At 46.2% G+C, this 22,438-nt stretch overlaps 1 protein-coding gene across 1 annotated transcript in view; it reads left to right on the top strand.

Annotated features, from left to right (window-relative positions):
- LOC149349327 (uncharacterized) overlaps window positions 1-22,438 on the top strand; it is a 221,513-nt gene that overhangs the window by 163,841 nt on the left and 35,234 nt on the right. The gene's annotated exons all lie outside the window — the stretch shown is intronic.

Here is a 22,438-nt window from a genome sequence, read left to right as displayed (position 1 = left end):
TGTCTAACTACTTGAGAATCATGCATGCAGCGAAACAACATGTGGGGCGTTGCCGGAAAAAAATAAAAACTGAATTTTGCAGAACGTAGACCAACCTGCGTCAGCAGAAGTAAACGTGTGAATCGTAGCACCGACATTTCGCCGGTTCCACGCCGCGATGTCGCTGTGACGCCAGCCGGTCTTTGTAGTCGGAAGAGCAAGGTTCCGGGCTACTTGGTAATGCATTTAAAGGAAGAAACAGCGCGACGAAACACGGACACACGAAGAAACGACACACACACGAGCGCTTACTCACAACTGAAAGTTTATTCTGGTGGAAAGACCATTAAATAGAAAACATGAGGGGGTGGGTAACAGGGCTGCTCCAGCGATAACCGGCAATCAGTGTGGTCGCGTCACAAGATGACACAAAAACACAACAGGGCAGAAAAGAAAGTTATAAGCGATAAAAAGACGGTGTAAAGGGCCGCGTAACGGTGGTCAGGTAGGTAACATTAACAAAAACTATGAAAAAGTACCCAAAAGGGCGGTAAAAGGTAAAAGGTAAAAAGGTAAAAAAAAAGGTAAAAGCCAGTCCACCACACCCACCGACAAGGCAGCACAATGTTCGTGGCAAGCAGCCTCGAATCCGTCAGAACCATCCGTGGGGCAAACTTCGCAGCCGTAGTGATGAAAGCCACTTTTCTTCGGGATTGAAGCGTCGACGCAGCCACTGTCATGCCTAGTTAACAGGAAGGCCTGCGTCACCTGAAGCAAACGTGTGAATCGCAGCACCGACATTTCGCCGGTTCCACGCCCCTAGGATAAATAGTAAATCTTATGCTCCCACATTTTGTGTATCACCGTTTTACTTCAACGATGTATTTGTTGTCTTTGGAGTGCTGCCGTTTACTTTGTGTTTTGGGGCTCGAGAGCCCGTCAAGCTCAATGGAGTTTTTTTCTGTCGATGTTCACACTCATTGTTGAGTAAATAAAATCAACATCAACTTCATTTGCGTTTCTGTCAGAATGAGAGAGAGAACGCTGACGCAGTATAGACTCTGGCAGAAGTAACTTGAAAGGCTTCAGTTATATCTCTGGTAAGGCGGCCGCGTACTATTCGTGATCTCTGAGCAGTTTTCAAAGAGCGGCAGGCAGCCGCAATCCCTGCAGTGCATCCGCCATTTAAATCACCCTTTCCATCGCTTGAGCACCAGTGCAAAGTGGAAACGAGAGAGAGTTTTCTGCGTACGTATTATGTAAACATAAGATCTGTTAAGGAAAACGTTTGAGTAGGGCTAGTTTTATTATGAATAAGAGCTATTATTTTCTTAGTGATAATGTCACATCTTAGAACGTACGTCGAAGGAATGATCGATACAAAGTAAGTTCGTTGTTAACTGCAAAAATTATAGGTTTTTATAATTGCCAAGTGCATTTATTTCGATAGTGTATACGTTAGCGTACGTCAAATTGAAATCTTGAAAAATAGAGATCGCTAAGACCAGGCAAGAGCGACATGGAACTTGATTTGATTTGATTTATTTGTTTCCTTTCTGATACAGGAAGAGGAGCAAGTGCAAAAGGCGAAGCGCCTGATGATGGCTCTTTCCCCGCATAGAGTTTGGCACAAACAGTCATTTAACATAGATTTATGCGAAAAGTTTCACACCAAGATCTTCGGGGGGAAATAAGAAAATGTCACAGCAGTAATAAGGGAGTAATTACTCATTGGCATCCACCCGAGCGCAGCCATACGGCTACAAAGGAAAACTAGACAGCTTTCTCAGAAACTTCGTAGTTAAAGAAAAATTCGTCCTGGTCCGGGGTTCGAACCCAGGACCACCGCTACACCGGAGCAGTCGCTCTACCAATTGAGCTAACCAGGACGGCACGCTTATGGTAGGGCGAGAGCGAATTGATCAATAACTCGAAGTGGGAACTGTGTTGGTGTGGAAAAAAAATGGTAAATAAGTTATGTAACGAAAAAAAAACGCGTATGTAGCAAACAATAGACCGTACATGCCAACACAGAATACTTAGTACAAAGAAGCAAATGTACACAATTCTGACCATGGTTGTTGCAAGTTTAGCAACATAATAGCAACATCATAATAGCAACACACAACCACAAGACTTAAAACCATAAGGCACTCCGAGAAAATACAATCTATGAACAGAAAATGACAGATTAATTGAATTCCAAGTTGTTTTTCAGCAGCAGAGCTCTAAGCGTGTTCTTAGAGACATTAGCACTCAGATCTGTTAATTCTTGTATTTTGTTCAGAAGGTTAGCTGTTTGATATTCAATAAGTTGTCGTCCATAATTCGTCCTTACTTTGGGCGGCCGTAAAGTTTCCCTACGGAGTGTGTATGCAGGAGCTGCATTAGAGTTTTGTACACTGTAAAGCTTCGCTTTCTTTATGTACTGAAGTAATTTGAAATAATAAACTTGATTGGCATTTGACATTTTATATTTCAGGAAAAGCGGTCTTGTACGCACTAATTCCGGTGGGCCGTGATATTGCTCAAATATTCTTAACACTTTTTTTTGCAGGCTAATTAATCTTCTGTAGTTGTTACTTGTAGTGGTACCCCAGACTAAAGCACAGTAGGAAAGCTTGGAATAAAAGACTGAGCAATAAAGAACAGTCCGTAACCATTGAGAGATGAGTGGGCAAACCTTAAAGAGGCAGCCAATTGTTTTACTAACGTCAGCTATGAGGCTGTTGACATGAGAATTCCATGATAAGCTTTCCTCAAACCACACACCTAAAAATTTTTGGGCTTTGACTTGGGCTATTCCTTTGCCATCGAACAATATTTCTATGGCAGAATTACTAGGCTTGTTTAGTGGTGCAAACAATATGTATTTGGTTTTCTCAATGTTCAAGCATAATTTATTTGTGTTTAACCAAGTAGACAGGTGGACCAAATAGTTATTGACAGCATGTTCAATTTCCGGGAGTGAATGGCTAGAGAAAAAGACGTTGGTATCATCTGCATACATGATTAGTTTTGGGGTATTAGGAATAGAGCATAAATCATTTATGTATGACCCGCCGCGGTGGCTCAGTGGTTACGGCACTCGGCTACTGGCCCGAAAGACGCGGGTTCGATCCCGGTTGCGACGGCTGAATTTCGATGAAGGCGAAACTCTAGAGGCCCGTGTACTGTGCGATGTCAGTGCACGTTAAAGAACCCCAGGTGGTCAAAATTTCCGGCGCCCTTCACTACGGCGTCTCTCATAGCCTCAGTCGCTTTGGGACGTTAAACCCCAGTAAAACCAAAACCATTTATGTATGTTATGAACAGCAAGGGCCCAATAATAGATCCCTGTGGAACGCCTCTTTTAACTGGCAGAACTGGAGATGTATATTTATTAAAAGTGACATATTGATAGCTGTTTTACAGATAGCTTTTTATTAATTCTAGTGGTATTCCGCGGATCCCATACCTGTTGATTTTAACTAGGAGGACATCGTGACAGGATCAAATGCTTTGCGTAGTTCTAGAAATAGTCCAAGCGTATATTGTCTTCGTTCAAAATTTGTTATTATCTCATTCTTTATGTTAAGCAGGGCTGATTCTGTAGATTTGTTTCTTTGAAATCCGTACTGTATATGACTGATTACATGATATTTATCGAAAAAGTTTTGTATCCTGACGTTGAATGCATTTTCAAAAAGTTTTGACAGGATCGGCTGGACTGAAATTGGTCGGTAGTTAGTGAAAGCATAGCTGTTCCCACCCTTAAAAATCGGATGTACGCATGCTATCTTTAATCGATCTGGAAACACACCGATCTCGAACATACAATTAACTATATGAGCCAGAGGAATGGATAAAAAATCAGCTACATATTTTATCGGTCCACATGAAATGCCGTCATAGCCAGCAGCTGTATTGTTTTTAGAGTATTGATTATTATTTTCACTTCAGGCTTAATTATAGGGTCCTCCGAATTAGTAGTAAAGACCAAAGCTGTTAGAAGCGAGTTTTAGAAGAACAAGCAGCTATGTGGTTTGGGCAATTATAATTGATGGCCTAGCCCATTTGAGTGAATTTGAACAGAGCATAAGTACTGACACTAGGTAGAAAATGGCGCACTGGACTCATAATCTCACAAAAGTGCACATCTGCTGGTTGAACGTTCATCTTGAGCGAGCGAGAGTAGTGTAAATCACATCTGCAGATACTATAGCTTCACCGCAGAGAGTAGCACTCGAAAGGCGCTTCACTCCGGTCTTACGCTTCAATCCGCCTCCGCATGTGCTTGCATGATGATCCGGGCTGGGAAATTTTTCTCTTTAATGAGTGAAATGCGGGGTGATGTATGCGTATGGTAGTTCTAAGATACTTAAAGCATTTGTGGCAGAAGGCCTGAACATCAAGCTTTACTGCAGTCGGCGACCACCAGATCCGTGACTAGCCTGGGCTGTGTGGATGCTCGCGCAGGTACCTCTTGCAATGTGTTCGTCAGGGTGTTTAATGAAGGCCATGTTTCAATTAACCAGGCATTTCTCAAAGCATATCCGGCTTTCCACTGCACAGAAAGCAAGCAAGACCACGCTCTCGCATCGCTCTCAACTATAACTCCTCGCCAAACGTTCACCACATGCTTGTATGCGCGTGCTCGGAGCTGTAGTCTGCGGCCGCTTTCGTGAAAGGCCTCGAACACCATCGCAGTATCAGCCGGGCACCTTGGATGAACAGCCGAAATATTCTGTGCACCAGAACTGTGCGACCGTGCTATGAATTGAGGATTTGTGCTTGCGAGGTGGAGAGACGATCGTATTTCGATCACGCACACACGCAAAATAATTTAAAAAACTGAGAAAACTGTCGTAAAAGGCGTCATTGCAGGCGAGACGATGTGCGCCGTGATCTAGACGAAGTGAGTGGCTGCGTCATGCTATAGATGGCAGAAAATTTCTCACGAAGAGCCATTTAGGCCACATAAATATGGCCGCGCCCTCTGGCCATTTTCATACGACCTCTCCGTCAGCACCGCGTCCAGCCAAAGGCAAACGAACGGAGCCAAAACGAACAGTTTTCGGAATTTCGGAAACATCATCATCCTGTGACGCGAGCGTCCACTTTCTGCCGACAGGGGCCGAGCTGTTTTTTTACATAGCGTGGTCAGGACTAGGCACTGGTATTCTTTCTTCCGCTAAAATTGGAGCTCTCAAGCTGTGGTCGATGCTGCGAACGTCTCATGTACCGAGTGCCCTGAGAGGGTCCTGAATGGCGAGATGGCATTTTAGAGACTGCTGCGAGAAGGGAACAAGGGCACTAACGACGCGCGGAAAACGCACATTTTCAACCTGATTCGTAAAGGCGTTGAAAGCGTATATAAGCGATCTCAGCAGCTCATTTGTAATCTCATCAACCACACCAGCGTGTGAAAAGTGCTCAAATCACTTAAATATATCATCCTTATGTGATATAGCTTACCGAGCGGGCCCTTGCTATAGAACCATATAATTGTATTTTATCGCTCTGCGACAACAAACACGCAAGTTATCGCGTGCAAGCCAAAGGAAGCTGATAGCCGGCACAGAGCGGCTTCGAAACTAACTGCAACCACAAGTGCAGATAACATGGAGGGGCGATCAGGTACCCCGCGTAACAACAAACCACCAAGCCGTGACTCAGCTCAAGATCGCAGCGTCAGAAGAGCAAAGGAACAGTAAAGGACAATGAACGAAAAAACAAAGGGCAACCCAATCTCTGGCCCAGTCAGGTCTTTTATATGATGGTGATCTTTTGAGCGATTTGTGCTTTATTGCATGATTGGTATGCGTTCGCACTTGTCACGTTCTCGTGTCTTCTCATTAGATTGCCTTTGAACTGCTGAGATAGGTTATACACGCTTGAAAGGCTTCATAAAATAAAGTGAAAGTATGCGTCTGCTTGCATCGTTATAAGAGGATTCCGGTGTAGGCTAATTGGTTCATGCTTTAAGAAACAGATTCACGCAGCGCTACGGAACGAGGGCAAGAAAGACCATGAAACACAGGACGGGCGCTGCTATTTTTTTTTCTTTTTATAAGCACAGTCAGCAGGCCCAGACAGCGCCCGTCCTGTGTTTTCGTGTTCCTTCTTGCCCTCGTTCCGTAGCGCTGTGTGAATCTGTTTCTTTATGCGTTGATGGTGTCTCTTTCCCTGCCCTCGCCCCTAAGCAGTTTCCTGGTGTCTAACATGAACCAATAAGTTTCACCGTTGGTGCCATTCCATGGTGATAGCAGCGCGGAGACAGGGATGCGAGAGCAGGGGGACGGCGCCACGCTTTGTAATTGTTGGCGAGGGCACGATAATATACGCACACGCGCGTTCAATAGCATCGAAGAACGACAGCGGCAGATATGGAAGACAACGAGAAGCAGGGACTCCGAAACAGTCGCCTTCTCCTTCCCCGGGCTGGGTAGCGGAGGTAGGGATTTAGAAGACGGAGGGGCATCATGCGAGGTGTGTAAAAAAGAAACCATGAGCGGAAAAAGAAGGCTCCCAGGTTGTGTGCAAGATGAACTCCCCGTACGGAAGGACGGGTGAAGCGAGTGGCGACAGCTCACACAGCCACTCTCGTTCGACATACCTGCAGATGTGGATGCAATGAAAGGATATATTTATTTCGCCCGCTCAACATTTACAAACTTAGAAGGGGGGACACACAGAAAAAGGCTGCCAGCCGACGCTTGAAACCCCTCGTGCCCGTTAGTCACATGACAGCCGTGGTTGAGCGTTCGAGGGTTTATACAGGGCGTTTCACTAATGGAATCTTCGATAAACTCGCACCAGAATTGCCCCAAAACCACTGCGGTGCTCAAGGACCCGCGTTAGTGGAGCTCCAAGCCGGGGCAACATCGAATACAAACTGCATCGCGCCGGTGCCCGTTCCGAGCGCCGCCTTGCGTGCGTAGGTGGCGTTGGCCCGGAATTGCGAATACCGTCGTCTGTATGTATCAGCAGCGCGAACACAACACAGGAAGAAGAAGGAGAAGATAGTACAGAACGCAACCAACTAGCCTGGCAGATGGTGTTAAAGTACCGTCGTCTGCTTTCTTGGCGCTTTTGCATGCAGTGACTGCCCGAGGAAACTTTTCTTTTGAAATGCCTGGGTAACCGTTAATAGCGCTATGGACGGCAAGGCGCGCCGTGTTACCATGTCAAATAAAGCTTTTAAAAGAGCTGATGGCTGGTGAGTCTCTTTTGGTCCAAGAAAATCGCAGTGCGCCCTAAGTCGGCGCGCTCGTATTCCAGTTCGAGCTACGCAATGTGTGGTCACAAGACAACTGAAATCTGCTGTCCAGCATATGAATGCAAGTGTACCCACATTTCATGATGTTAGGGAAATTATATAGATTGCATACGGCAACACCATATAATGCTTTAAAGCGCTGCAGTAACTGCAAGCCGCGCGTCTCGAGCGTATACGTGCTTTACTTGCTGCGGGCCGATATTCCAATAGACCGCGGTCGCAACTGCCTAGTCGTACAAGTTTGAAATGAGGTTTTGCATCCTAATTTTATTTCTCCATAAAGCTCACAAAGTTTGGCCGTTCATTGCCTTCATTTTCTTTCATCAATGCCAGTATTTCTTCACCTTCGCTGTCAGAAGTGCTTGAAAGGAAATCATAAACGATCGCGGCAAGCAGATCAGGCCTTTCCCGTGCGGACGCCATTTGTCGTCTGCTTGTCGGCTGCAACGCCTGCTGGGATTGTTCCCATGCGCACCGCCGATTTTGTCCGTGCGCCTTGGGGCAACAAAAAAGTGCCCCCAGACTGTGCGCCCCATTTATGGAAGATGTCCGGTGCGCACCGGTGCAATTTATCGAACATAACACTTCGCACCAGTGCGCACCAGTGCTGTTTATCGAATATGCTATATGGCTTTACACAAATTTGAAAAATAGCCTTTTTTAGTTAAAAGAGCGCTTTTTTCCGCTTAGCATTGTCAGCGGTGTAGTAAATCAGAATACAGCCAAGACGTGCTAACTAGAAGGCTGGCTAAGTGTGCCACAAACGTCGTATGTGAAATTCCCGTGTCCTGCGGGAAATCCTACATTGGACAGACGGGGCGTTGCTTTGTGACGTTCCCGCCTGTCGGGGGTCAGTCACAATTCAACACAGTTGTTTGTTGCTATCTACGGGTTCTGCTGAAGCGAGGAGAATTGAGCCAACACACAACGCCTCCCAGTCAACCTAATTTATTTACACTCTGCCTGAAGGTGAAACTGGGAGTTCCGCTCACCGCTGTCTTGTATTAGGTGTCGGTGTGGTCCGGCCAGCAGGTGCCTCGCTCTCGGCTGCTCTGGCGGGGGTGGCGCTCAGCCTGGTGGCGGTCCCACGTTTCGGTGACTGTGACGGGTTGTGGCGTCAGGCTTCTTGGGCGTCTCGGCTGGCAGTCAGTTTGCTGCGGATGCCTTCGGGTCCGGCCTCACCGACTCCAGACCAGCGCGATCTCCTTCCGTCCGCTCCGCCCGTCACTGCTCGTTCTCTCCTTTGTCTCTTCTGTCTCCAACGCGTCTCTCTGAGGACTCCCTTTCTTTCTTTCGGTGTCCTCCTCGCCCAACGGTTTTTCGCCGTCGCTGCGCATGCAGCCGACCAAGGGCGCCCGCCGATTTTCCACGAAGCCGCGGCACCGTTGGGGATGTGTCGAAGGGGATCAGGTGTCCCTCGGAGGGCAACGGTTCCCCTCAACCAGCGTCTCGCCTCCTCGGCTGGGAGCCCTCCTGGTGCTAGCTTGCCGGCCTCCCTCGCCACCTCGAGCCATTAGTAAGGCCGTTGCGTTGCAAGACACTGCCGGCCTGTGGGTCCGCGAACTCCGGGAAACTGTTTGTGCCGCGAGCGTTCCGGCCTACCCTCGGCGCCGCAGGGTGCCGGCCTCTTCGCGAACGCGGGGCTCATGTTCAGCCGAAGACGCACTCCTCTCGAACTTGACATATTTATGAGGGTCACGGCTGTCCTCTCTCTTCTCGCAACGGAACCCGGGGTGGTCTCTTCCAAGAACCGCGGCTTCGTCACGCGACCACGGCATTCGAAAACTCGGCCGTCAACGGACAAAGCGCGTCTTCCTCCAGCAGCGGAAGAGAGCAGCTGCTCGGGGAGCCAGTCTGTACTTTCCAAGGGCCTGGGGCCCTCTTTTCTTTTTGGTTAAGTTCCCTTAATAAAGACCCAACTCCTAGCCTTCACCGAGTCCACAGCCCGTACCTCGCAACAAGGCCGTCTGCAGGCGTGCATGCGCGCACACACAAACGCACAAACGTGCCTGTCTCTGCGCCAAAGGGGGGGGGGGGAATTGGGGACGCGCTGCAAAACGGGCCGCAGGGATGCGTGCGATCGCGCTGGGCTCCCCGCGCGGCCTCTCCTCTTTTGCCCTCTGGCTACTTCGCACGTCTTTCTACTGTGCCTGCCGCATTCCACACAACCGCCTTCGCTCACGGGGCAGGGCGATAATTTTGAAGGCAGACAGAGTGGCTCTGATGCTAGTCGGTGGAGAGTTCTTTTGGGCGATGCCTAGGCCTCCCGTACACATTCCTTCACAGCTTGAACTACCGGCTTAGGGAACATGCAAACGATATAGAAAATAATGAAGGTGAAAGACTTGTGGCTCACTGCAGGGCTTGCACCGATTGTATTCCGCGGTTCCGCTATGAGCGGATTCTGGGTAGGGGCAGGCACCACAAGCTAAGTTTTTCTCGCAAACGTCGTCGAATGGCCGGTCGGTCTGGTAGAATGCTCTTCGCGAGCGACGAATAACGATGGCACGTTGGTTGATGATCGTATGCAGTCAGCAGTACGAAGGGCGCTTCGTCTGCTTCGTCCACTCGTCCGGCGACATGTTGCGGGTTGGGGCAGCAACTCCAACTTCTTGACAAACAAAACTGATTTATTAAAGACGGGACCAAAATTCAAGCAGTAAGAGAAAAAGGCGGATTAAAAGAAGGCTGTATAAAAGCGGCCGAGACTGAGACTCGGCGCGCTCCTCTCCACTCTTTGTTTGCAGCTGGTTTTAAACCCTTCGATAATTGGGCGGAGCTTTAGTAAATCTGCTCTCGCCCGATTTCGACCAATACCGGTGCAATAGCACCGTATATACAAGTGGGCGGAGCCCGGTGCTCGCCAGAGCCTGACTCAGCGGACCGCACACTTTTCCTGGAACATGCAACCTATCGAGGCGCCAGCAAAGCAGAACTCCACCGCTTAGCTCTTTAGTCGAGTGGTTTCAGAAGTCGCCGACCTTATTGACTCCCACTTGAGAGCTCATCGCTTTTCAATGGAAACGGTCGTCGGCCCTTTACGACCCTGGCAAGGCTGTTCGCGGTCTTGCTCCCCGTTTCCCGCGGCCTTGGACAGCGTCCGAAGCGCGCGACGCGCTGTCATCGTTCCTAACCCCTCCATACTTTCTAACGGACACGGCAGTTACCGGTGAAAGGGGGGGGGGGGGGGGGAAGAAGCTACTGGCGCCGTAGGCTTCTTAGCTTAACACCAGACATCGCGTGAAACGTTGGAAGCCTTCTACATCAAGAAAGTGGGTCCGAACTGTGTAAGCGACACATCGGTTTTCCTTCACGAGCCTTAGCTGAAGTTTCTTTCGCGCCTACTCTGATAAGACTTTTTACTTTGTACTTGAAATCAATGTTGCCTTGTACGCGTGCGCATGCGCGCCGGGTTTTGGAGGGCTATATATGTCGAGTGCGTTCACCCTCATTAAACAGTTGAAGTGTGCCCCCGTGGTGTCTTCTTTCTTGTGTGTGTTGTCTTGGCGCAAAAATCTTTTTAGTATGTAACACTGAATGCTTGACTTTATAACTATTCAAGTTAGGCTCCCTAATTATTTACAGGCGTGTAGCCCACCTCAAGTAATATCCACGTCAGTTTTTAAAATTTCGGAAACGCTTTTACCCTCGGCGCTGCGGCCCAACAAATTTTGGCCATTTCGACGAGTTACGTGCACTGTAGAGGTTCCTTTGCTTGAAAGCTTCTCAAAAGCGCATGTATTTTGGCGTGGTATAGCCAAAATTTCTTGGGCCACAGCGCCAAGGGTAACCGGGTTTTCTAAATTCTAAAAAACTGATATGGATATTACCTACGGTGAGCTACACGCCTCTCAATAATTAAGGAGCCTATTTATTTTATTTATTTATCAATACTGCAATCCCCTCTGGGGATTTTAGCAGGGTGGGATACAATAAATACATAATGAAAACAATAACACAGACAAAGCATATAATACAATTTAGATCCATGGAGCGTATAAACAATTGAAGACAACACGTTTCTAAACAATACCTAAAACAAATGCCGACAGTGATGATTCTGAAATTTGATCATTGGTTAGTAGATTCCATTCAGTTACTGTTCGGAGAAAGAAAGAATACTTAAAACAGTTATTATGGGTGCTAAAGGCGGTTATTGGGCGACTGTGTCTCTGCCTTGTAGAATACCCAGATGAAAAACTAATTATTCCCGTGAGGTTGGTTTTATAATGACCGTTAATAAGTTGAAACAGGAATTTTAGTCGTGATGCACGGTTTCTTTGCGTTAATGGTGGCAGGTTTGCTTTCATTAGTAGTTCTGTTACTGATGTACGTCCAAAGCTATTATATATGAAGCGAACTGCTTTTCTTTGCACCATTTCCATCTTGGTGATGTTAGTCTTGGTGAAAGGGTCCCAAATTACACATGCATAGTCTAGTAGCGGCAGAATTACACTTTTGTATGCTAGCAGACGGACAGAAGGGGTGGAAAGTCTCAAAGCCCTCCTCAAGAAGAATAATTTGCGGTTAGCATTAGCTACTACATATTCAAGGTGCTTAGTCCAAGTGAGATCATTAGTGATCCAGAGTCCTAGATACTTGTAGTGTGTTACTTCGGAGAGAAATATGTCGTTAGTAGCATATGGATATTTAAGCTTGTGCTTCTTGCGTGTAATGGTCATAAAAACAGTTTTTTGAAAATTAATTGACATTTGCCAAGCTTTGCACCAGGCAACAACTTGTCCTAAGGCATTGTTCAGCAGTTCCTGGTCACCGGCGTTCTCTATTTCCGAGTACAATACACAGTCGTCAGCATAAAGTTTAACCTTAACGGGAATACCATGCAGTACATCATTAATAAACAAAAGAAACAAAAGAGGCCCAAGCACCGAGCCCTGCGAGACGCCAGAGCCAACTGAAAGTCGTTCTGAATGGTGGTCATTAAAAACAACAAATTGTTCTCTGTTCTCAAGATAAGCCACAAGCCAGTTAATTAGTTGAGAATTTTTCAGTATTGCGCCTAATTTGTGAAGTAACTTTTTATGAGACACCTTGTTGAAAGCCTTTGAAAAATCCATAAAAACAGCGTCTATTTGTTTCCCATTGTTAATTGCTTTAGCAAAGTCATTTTATTTATTTTTATTTTATTTTGAACATACTGCTAGCCTCACATTTGAGGCCGTCGCAGGAGTGGGACATCACATACACTAAAATAACACAGGTCAAGTAAGTGTCAACACAAAGGCGATCGTAGTCCAACAAGGCAATATGCAATATACAAAAGGTAAAAGAAAGTAGCAAAACAGGAGCAAGTTGCATATTTGAGGACTTCGGCACGGTAAAGAAAAAAAAAACTAAACTAGAAAAAAAACACCGTAACAAAAATGCAGACAAGTTTTTTGGGAGCAAGAAATGAAACAATAGCTGCTGAAGAATGATACTGTCATGAGAAACGAGCAATAAGGTTAAAAAATATAATAAGCGAGAGTCAGATAAGAAAGTCGGGATGACTTCGTCGGCAAGGTAAAAAAAAAGTGCAAGAGTACAGCGCACCAGCATCGTAGTCGTTATCGCAAAACAGAGCGTGATATGTTGGCGATGAAATCTTTGAGTGATGCCCAGTTGACAGCATCGCAAGGCAGACTATTCCACTCACGGATTGCTTGTGGGAAGAAAGAGTACCTGAATATATCGTTGTGAAATCTGTACTCGGTTAAGTGCTTTTGGTGTTTTGTTCTGGTAATGCGCGTGTTGGACTTTATCAAGTACTTACTCGTATCGATTTGCATACCGCCATTAATCAGAAGGAAAAGAAACTTGAGGCGCAGTAGTCTGGCTCGGTTATGTATAGTGGGAAGGTCGGCTTGTCTTAAGAGCTGTGTAGGGGAGTCATGACGGCGATATTTGTTAAAAATAAATCTGACCGCTTTTCGTTGTAAGCCCTCTAATCTTTCTATTAGGGGTGTGCGAATATTCGAAATTTTCGAATATAATTCGAATATTATAATTTTATTATTCGTATTCGATTCGAAACCCAAGTATTCGTGTTGTTTCGAATAATCGACTTGACGCGAATATTCGTATCCAGCCGAATATTCTATTGCGAGCACCGGCGTTCATTTCGGTCCGCAAGTCCTATCGACAGACACATAACAATATGGCGGCGCCCAGAGCACTGCGTAACGTTGGGCCATGATGTAGCTCACTGCGCTGGTGAGCTTCTTTGTGGCTATACCTGCGAAGCTGGTATAGTCAGAGCTATGCACGAAATACCTCGCAATACGTGGCAGTTCAGTGCCAAGTGAGAGGGCATTTTCTGTGGCTGAAGAAGTCATTTCAGCTAGAAGGGAAGTTCTACCTGACCATGTGGAGCAGCCGGTTTTCCTTTACGACAACCTTTTATGTTCATCCCAGCAACGCCTGTTTGTGCTTATGGCAAGCTATCCCTAATCAATGCTGTGTATTAGCCATCTTCTCTGATATTTCCACTCTTCTAAGAACCACGTTCGAGACTTTGATACTTTTTGTGGAGCCACACACACCTTTCGTGCTCATTTCATCACAAGTAGTTGAACTGTAATGCTATCAGGTGCTCAAATAATGTTTTGTAGAGGTTAAATGCGTCTGTCCTTCATTATTCGATATTCGATTCGATATTCGGAACCAAGTATTCGTATTCGATTCGTATTCGAAAAATTTGATATTCGCACACCCCTACTTTCTATGTATTGTTTGCGGAAGGGGAGCCAACATATTATTCCATAGTCCATTATAGAGCGAACAAGTGAAGTGTATGCTAAGAGCTTAGTGTCGACTGATGCGGATTTAAGCGAGCGTTTAATCGAGTAGAGAGCTGCCAGTGCTTTATTAGTAATATAGGCTACCTGCTTGTTCCATTTAAGACCCGAGGAAATTATTACTCCTAAATATTTATATTCTTCCACTTTCCTTAACATCTGTCCTTGTAGATAATAAGGGAAATTTATTGCCGCTCTCTTATTTGTTACTGTCATGCAAACCGTTTTTTCTATATTAATCGTCATCTGCCACGTTTCACACCATTGTGCTATGCTTTCAAGGGCACTATTTAGAATTGCTTGGTCTGCATGGCAGGTTTTTTCTTTGTAAATGATGCAGTCGTCTGCAAACATTCTTACCGTTACGTTAGTGCTATTATGCAGGTCGTTGATAAAAAGAAGAAAGAGGACAGGGGCCAGAACGGAGCCTTGTGGCACGCTAGACATCACATCGCCGCAATCTGAAGAGTGCCCTTTAAAGTGTACATATTGGCGCCGGCCTGTAAGGTAGCCTTTCAGCCATTTGGTAATGTTATTGTCACCGACATAATGGAAAAGTTTTTGGAGGAGCTTAGGGTGGGAGACCCGATCGAACGCTTTCGAGAAGTCTAAGAATATCTTGTCTGTTTGGCCACATTTGTCTATTGTAAGCGCTAGGTCGTGAATTGTCTCTATTAATTGAGTAGTCGTAGACAAACCTTTTCTAAAGCCATGCTGGTTAGGCACAATTATGTTATTTTTTTCTAGAAATGATAGGATACGTTTAAGAATTAAATGTTCGAGGATTCTCCATGTTGTACAAGTAAGCTAGATTGGTCGATAATTGGATGCGTTGGTAATGTCGCCGGATTTATGTATAGGAATGACCTTGGCAATTTTCCATTTCTCCGGGATTTGGCCTGTTTGCAGTGATTTTTCAAAAATAATCAGCAAGAACTTTGACATCCATTCCGCGTAACGCTTAAGAAATGCATTTGGTATGTTGTCGGGACCACCGGATTTTTTAGGATCTATTTCCAGTAAGAGGGAAAGAATTACCGATTCATTTATGATCAAATCATCTATTTTTGCTGTGTTACTCGGAGGATATTCTAGGTCAGGTTTTTTTCCATTGTCATGCGTAAATACTGATATAAAGTAATCATTGAAGTCTGTAGCCTTCGCGATAGCCTCGGCGGGTGGTGGATTACTGTCCTGACGTGAATTCGAATTCAGGTACCGCCAAAACTTCGAAGGAGATACTTTGATAAAATTACTTAGGGTGACGTTCATGTACTCATCTTTAGCCTTTTTTATAGCTGCCTTTAGTGCATGAGACTTTTCGCGTAATTTATCAGTGTAGACGGGTAGCGGCAGTTTATTCCTCAGTTTCCTATGTCTTGCAGTCTTGCGCTTTAATTGTATAATTTTTCTTGTTATCCAAGGGTTTTTCTTATGCACCGGCTTGACCGTTGTGGGGATATATGCTGATAAGCAGTGCTGAATAATTCTTTCAAACACTGACCATAATGTGTCTACTGAAGCTGAACTATTCATGGCGAGAGAACTAAAGGTGGAATACAATAATTCATCTAGATAATCCAGTACACTAACGTCGTCGGCGTTTGTCCAGTCGAAAATTCGTGCACTCATCTTTACCGTAGGTGGTGGCACGCCCCGCAGCAAGAAGCATTTAGCTGCTCTGTGGTCTGATACGCCATCCACAACTTCCCATGAAACTCTGTCATTTGCAATGCTATCACTCACAAAAATCAAGTCGAGTACATTTCTGCTTACTGCGGTAACACGTGTAGGTTCCTGGATAAGCTGTCTAAGGCCGAAGTTAAAGCTTACATCAAGCAGTGCATCTGTATGAGCCGTATCGGCATTTTTCTTATCAAGCGTGTCCCACGTTATGCCAGCCAGGTTAAAATCTCCCGTAAGGATTATCTTAGTATTGTGGGTGAAATGACTTTCCATATAATTTGCTAGCACGTGTAAGATATCTAGGGTAGCATTAGGGGGCCGATACATAGTGCCTAAAAAAAAGACTGATTTATCTACCATGATTTTGCACCAAAGTGCTTCAGCGCCTATTATTTCTGGCATGGGTGTGACGTAAATGTTTTCCCTGATCAAGATTGCCACACCACCGCCGCGAGAGCACCTATCTTTGCGCATGACAGTGTAACCAGGAGGGAAGACATCGCTACTTGAAATATCAGGAGAAAGCCATGTTTCTGTGATTGCGACAATATCAGGAGAGTGTTCGAGAATGAATGCTTCAAGTTCTGTGGTTTTGTTGACGACACTTCTGGCGTTTATGTTCACTATGATTAAGGTGGGTGGTATTACGTGCTTGATCGGTTTTTTCCCCCTTTGAATGGCTGGTTTTTTGCCACGGGTACTCTGGCTTCTCTATCGTCGTCCCGGACATAAACCTGCTCATTGATTTTAATCTTGTCGTACATAAGTGATACTTTTTCACCCCTATCTCGGTTGTCTTTGCTGCTATCCCAAAGTTTTTTTTCGAATGCCACGTACTCGTAAAGAGAAATCTTCGCCGACCGTAACACCGGAATTCTTTAGTTTGTAACAATTCTTCATTATGTTTGCCTTGTCTCTGAAGCTTTGCAACTTCAGAATAACTGGTCGGGTTTTGTTTTCTGCTTTGGTGCCTAGGCGGTGCATTCTCTCGATTCCCGAGATTGTGACACCAAGGGTGCCGTTAATTTTTTCTGTGATTTTTGAATTCAGGTCATCTGTTTTCTCGTACTCTTCTTCCGTAATTCCGTAAAAAATTAAGTTTGATCTTATACTTCTGTTCTCAAGGTCATCAACCTGAAGAGCTAGCTTACTAATGATGTTTTCAAATGTCTCCATTTTCTCCTCAACACCTGCGATTCTGCCTTCGAGATGAGCCAACGTGTCCAATTTCGCATGAATGCCTTCCAGAGATTCATTTATAGCCGTGTTGTCATTTTTTATTTCAGCTATCTCACCAGCCAATTTGCGGATTTCAGTCAGGACTTCCTGCATGTTAGGTCCGGGGTTACTTTCCACATCCCCAGCAAGCAACAACAAGTACCTCAAAGAGACTATGCTATCACAAATAATTGTATACACTTCGCCTGGGCAAGGCAGCACCACAAGAAAAATGTCGCTACTTCTGTAACATTTGCCAAACCGTTTTCTCACCTGGAGCAAGAAGATGAACGGTTTACTCGACATGTTCACTGCGGTGCCACCATGCCCAATGCCGCTGTCGGTCGCATCGCGCCCTTTATAGGCACGTGGTGACAATGGCGCTGGGGAAGCCGCTGTGCCTCCGAGGGGGGCGTAGACCAGTCGATCCAGCCGTCCAAGAAATGCGCCGGGACCCAGCTCGTTCAGCGGGGCTTTGCAGCACTCGGTACAATGCGGAGCAAGCGGTGCTGATGCGGTACGGTTGATTGTCCGGGTGCCGTCCACGAAACGGTCGCAAGAAATGAGGAGACCAAGCGCCTGGAGCAAGAAGATGAACGGGTTACTCGACATGCTCACTGCGGTGCCACCATGCCCAATGCCGCTGTCGGTCGCATCGCACCCTTTATAGGCACGTGGTGACGATGGCGTTGGGGAAGCCGCTGTGCCTCCGAGGGGGGCGTAGACCAGTCGATCCAGCCGTCCAAGAAATGCGCCGGGACCCAGCTCGTTCAGCGGGGCTTTGCAGCACTTGGTACAATGCGGAGCAAGCGGTGCTGATGCGGTACGGTTGATTGTCCGGGTGTCGTCCACGAAACGGTCGCAAGAAATGAGGAGACCAAGCGCCTGGAGCAAGAAGATGAACGGGTTACTCGACATGCTCACTGCGGTGCCACCATGCCCAATCATGCACTGTTAGTCATGCACTGTTAGAACCAATTGGGTATTTGTAGAGTAGCCTTTTCGGAAACCATGTTGATGCTTCGTAAGTATATTATATTTCTCCAAGAATTCTGGGATATGATTATGAATTATGTGTTCCAAAAGTTTACATACCGTAGATGTTAAAGAAATTGGGCGGTAATTTTGAATGCACTGCTTTTTTCCTGCCTTATGTAGTGGCTTCACTCTGGCAGTCCTCCAGTCGCTCGGCACTTGTCCCTCGCACAATGATCTCGTGAACAGAACGTGCAGGTATTTTGAGGTCCATTCTGCATACCGCTTTAAAAATGTGTTTGGAATGTTGTCCGGACCGCAAGACTTTTTAATGTCCAAATTTAAAAGCATGTTTAGTATTCCTGTTTCACTTATTTTAACATCGGGTATAGGTGACGTAGGTAATTCTAAAGACTGCATTACGCCATTATCTTTAGTAAAGACGGACTTAAAATGTTTATTAAATGCATTTGCTATTTCCTTGCCATCGCACACATCTTTACCATCAACATGAAATACATCACATTCCTTGGAGTCGGAGAAATAGAACGCCAAAACTTTTCTGGAGCTGTAGTTATGAAACTGGGCAGTGATTCACCATAGTAGCGTTGTTTATCGGCATATACTTGATTTTTAAGGCGGGAGGAAATTTCGTCAATCTTTTTCTTGAGCGCCTGTGCAGCATGGATTTTTAATCTTTTCTTAAGACGCTTCAATTGCCTTTGGAGTCGTAACGTCTCACGAGAGATCCAGGGGTTCCTGCCGTTTTTCTTTTTAGTTATCAGCGGGACAAAACGGTCAATGCACTCTTTTACTAATTTTTTAAACCTGCACCAAAGCGAATGCACATCATCCGTGCTATCTGAAAAGGCATCGAAGTTAAGCGAAAGTATGTCAATGATTGATACATCATCGGCTCGAGAAAAGTTTGGGTAAGATGGATATTTAGGCTTGCTATCCAAGACGGCATCAGCAATGGTGAGTAGGACAGCTTCGCGGTCCGAAATTCCAGGTACTATTTCGTAATTTGTATCTGCGCCTGTTGATCCGCTGACAAAAAATAGGTCAAGGACTGACTGAGAACTGCCCTGAATTCTTGTGCTTTGTTCCACAATTTGCAATAAATCAAAGGAAAAAGCAATGTCCAACATTGCTTCACCTAAAGCGTCATGTTTTTCAAGTGGGAACGTCGGCCAGTCTATATTAGGTAAATTAAAATCACCTGAAAATATAATACGATCACCAAGTTTGACATTCGTGTACAAATATTCGTGTACAAACAGTGATAGTAAAAAAGCTATCTATTCAGTATTTGTTAAGCAGCCTACTCTTAGCACGTCCTAGCTGCATTCCGATGTAGTACACCGCTCACAATGTTGTGCCGGAAAAAGCGCTCTTCTAACTCAAAAAGCCTGTGTTTAAAAATTGCGTAAGACCTTAGGTGTAGCATCCTGTATAAAGGATTTGCACACAAAAAGCAAGCAATCAGAACGTAATAATTATACACACAGCGTGTAGAAATCGCGTTTTGCAAAGAAATAAACGTTCGACGCAACTTGCAAAAACAAGGCGATCTGAGTGGAAAAAAAAAATGAAAATCAAAGCGTTGCCGTTTCCTCACAGAGGTATAGAACGGCATTTAGTTTCCTGCTTTTTTCTACGGGAATGCCATATATGTTCCGAATATGTTCAGTTGTTTCGGCAAGTTGGAGCACAAATATTGTGCCCGATAAGTGGCGTGTCATAACGGAAAAGGCCATCATTTATTTGATTTATGATTTGCTTTATGGTAGTTTAGGGAGGTTGTGAGGGACGAAGGGAATTTCGACCACCTTGGGTTCTTTAGCGTGCACTGACATCGCACAGTAAACGGGCCTCTAGAATTTCTCCTCCAAAGAAATTCAACCACCGCGGCCGGGATCGAACCCGCGTCTTTCGGGTCAGCACCTGAGGGCCATGCCTACTGAGCTAGCACGGCGGCGCCATTGGTTGTGATGGCGTACTGGGTATGCAGCAGGGATGTATCGGATTAGTTGGAACAATTTACAACACCAGTTCGATACATGCGTAAGAGCATATGGTCGGTAGTGTGCGCTGTCGGGTAGTCTTTTCGCTCTGCCCACACCACATTATCATGCAGCACACATGTAGTGAATGCGAGTTCGTGTTTTCTTTTTAGCTGTTTCGTATATTTAGCTATTCGTGGTAAAAGGGCCACTTTAGCCAGTTGACCTCACATAGCGTGTGCGTACAGATACGCGTATGGGTAGCCTGCGCTGAAAATAAATGCAAAATGCATGCTTTGCAGTACGTATGAGCGAAACGCTAAGCCGTAACGCGTGCTTTTACGAATTTTATAAATTTATGTCCTTATTTACGGAAGTATATAGCGCTGCCAACATGGCGTCGTACTTCAAAGCAGGGCCTTTCGCTTCGGAGCGTATTTTTTTTCCTCAAGCGATCTTAATTGCCTTCAGCCACATCAAGGGGATATTAATGATGGGGGAAGGAAAGGACTGTTAAATAAATGAAAAAAGACTTGCTGCCCAAATGAAGTCCAAGAGAGAGTGGTGATGAGGTACCTGCCTCAAAGCAGTGTATGACGGGTAATTGTTCGGTGATGGACCCACTTCCGCCACTTGAGTGCAGGGCAAATCCACAGCAGGTGGTATACCGGGACTTGCTGACTGGAAACCCGGGGACACGAAAACTCCGACCTGGTTGCTCCTTTCTTGTGTAAAGAACGATGGCATCATCCAGATCGGTGACGCGATGCAATGACAAGTTGGGTTCGCCACAGGGGTCGCAGGACGGCTTTCGAGTGGATTCGTCTGTTGCTGCGTTTTTCACTACCTTCATTTGAGAGCGTCTCCCCCTTTCGCTCTCTGGCTATAAATGTGGCATCATGGCCAAAAAGATAATGGATGCGCGGTAAATTTGCTGTACTTTCTATTTTGTCTCTCGATTCTGCCGCACCTAGGCTTGACGAGCAGCCGCGGTTTTGTCCAACCGAGACGCTGTCACTGTGTTGTACCTGGGGTTGCAAACGTTGAAGTGGCGGATAGAGGTAACGCATGTCAAGGCACGAGGTGCTACATTGAACGAGCGTAGAGGGGTCAAGACGGAGGGAACAAGTTGTCAGGGCACGGCGGCACCTTACGTACGCAGACTGCGATACGATAAAGGGCATGCAACACAACGCCCCGCAAAATTATTTCGTTCGGCCACGCGTTTAGCAGATACTTAAGCGCCTATGCGCACGCTTCTCATCTCTATATTGAACGAACCGGGACGAAACAAAGGCTGCTATTTCGGAATTTTTATGCAGGCCCTTTAGGGTCTAAGGAAAAAGGAGGGCAGCTGCTACATGCTGTGCAGCCGCGAACGCTGCGATCGGCCGCCATGCAGTAATGCTCGACAATGCGGCCGATCGCGGTTCAAGGGCGTCAGCTGCGCGCGCGTGCTATAAATAGGCTGCCGAAAGCGGCAGCTGCAGGAAATGTGCTGACCTGATTGTGGCGCACGGAGAGGCTGCCGGGAGAGATGCCATTCTGTTCGCAGTAGGCGAACTGCTCGTAGAAAAAGCGCGCGTTATCAACCTCGCTGGTCAGCGTAACTTACCCGCTTTATTATTAAAGCGAAAAGATTATATGTCCCATTAGCACAAAAGCCGGCGTCCGTCATCGTTCATGGCACGAAGTTTCTCACCAACGACATCAACATCATCATCAAAACTGTTATTTCCACCGAACTGCAACTCCTTTTTAGACCCCCCCACCCCGGCACGCAGGCCTAAGGGAGCCCTACTCAGGGCCCTCGCAAACTAAGGTCTGGTGAAGATACATTGTCGCTTCACGGCCTGAGCCGCCAGGCGGATGGCTTGTTGCTGTTGAGCGGGGTCCTCCCTCCGCAGCAAGGTCTCCGAGGCTTCTCTGTCTTCTATCGTTTGCTCGGCGCCCGGGCTGCCAGCACATTCCCATACTGCGTGGTCGAGAGTGCCCCTCTCCCCGCACGTTATGCAATATTGGTCTTTCTCCTCTTTCGAGATTGCTATGTATACCCAGAAGGGGCTTATATGATTTCCCCTTGTAATCTTCTCCACGCAATTGCCTCCTCGTTTTCGAGGCAACGGCCGGGCGGCGGATAGACCCTCCTGCTGAGCTTATGTTCCGTGATCTCGTGGTATGAAATCAAGCTATCTGTCATGTCTATGCAACAGGGCTGCTCTACGGCCGCCCGATGATATAGAGCTCTGGCAAGCTCGCGTACAGCCTCCTTTCCTGCGTCACAGTGCTCTCGCATGACGTCAGCAGTGGACCATGAGATAGTGACGTGTACATTGAACAAAAAGAAAATAAAGTTTAATCTGAAGGTGCGAGGGAATTAAAACAAGGACCTTCATATTGCGAGGAGAGTACGAAACCGCGGCGAATAAAGGTGAACCTAATTCCCCACGTCTGTAGGAGTAGGTGAGTCACTAGAAAGGAACCACGATGCGACAGTGCTTTCGCATTCAAAGCGC

The sequence above is a fragment of the Amblyomma mixtum genome, chromosome 3, assembly GCF_055824585.1.
Source record: "Amblyomma mixtum isolate Tamu chromosome 3, ASM5582458v1, whole genome shotgun sequence".
Lineage (NCBI taxonomy): Eukaryota > Metazoa > Arthropoda > Arachnida > Ixodida > Ixodidae > Amblyomma > Amblyomma mixtum.
This window is presented reverse-complemented; position numbering and strand designations above follow the sequence as displayed.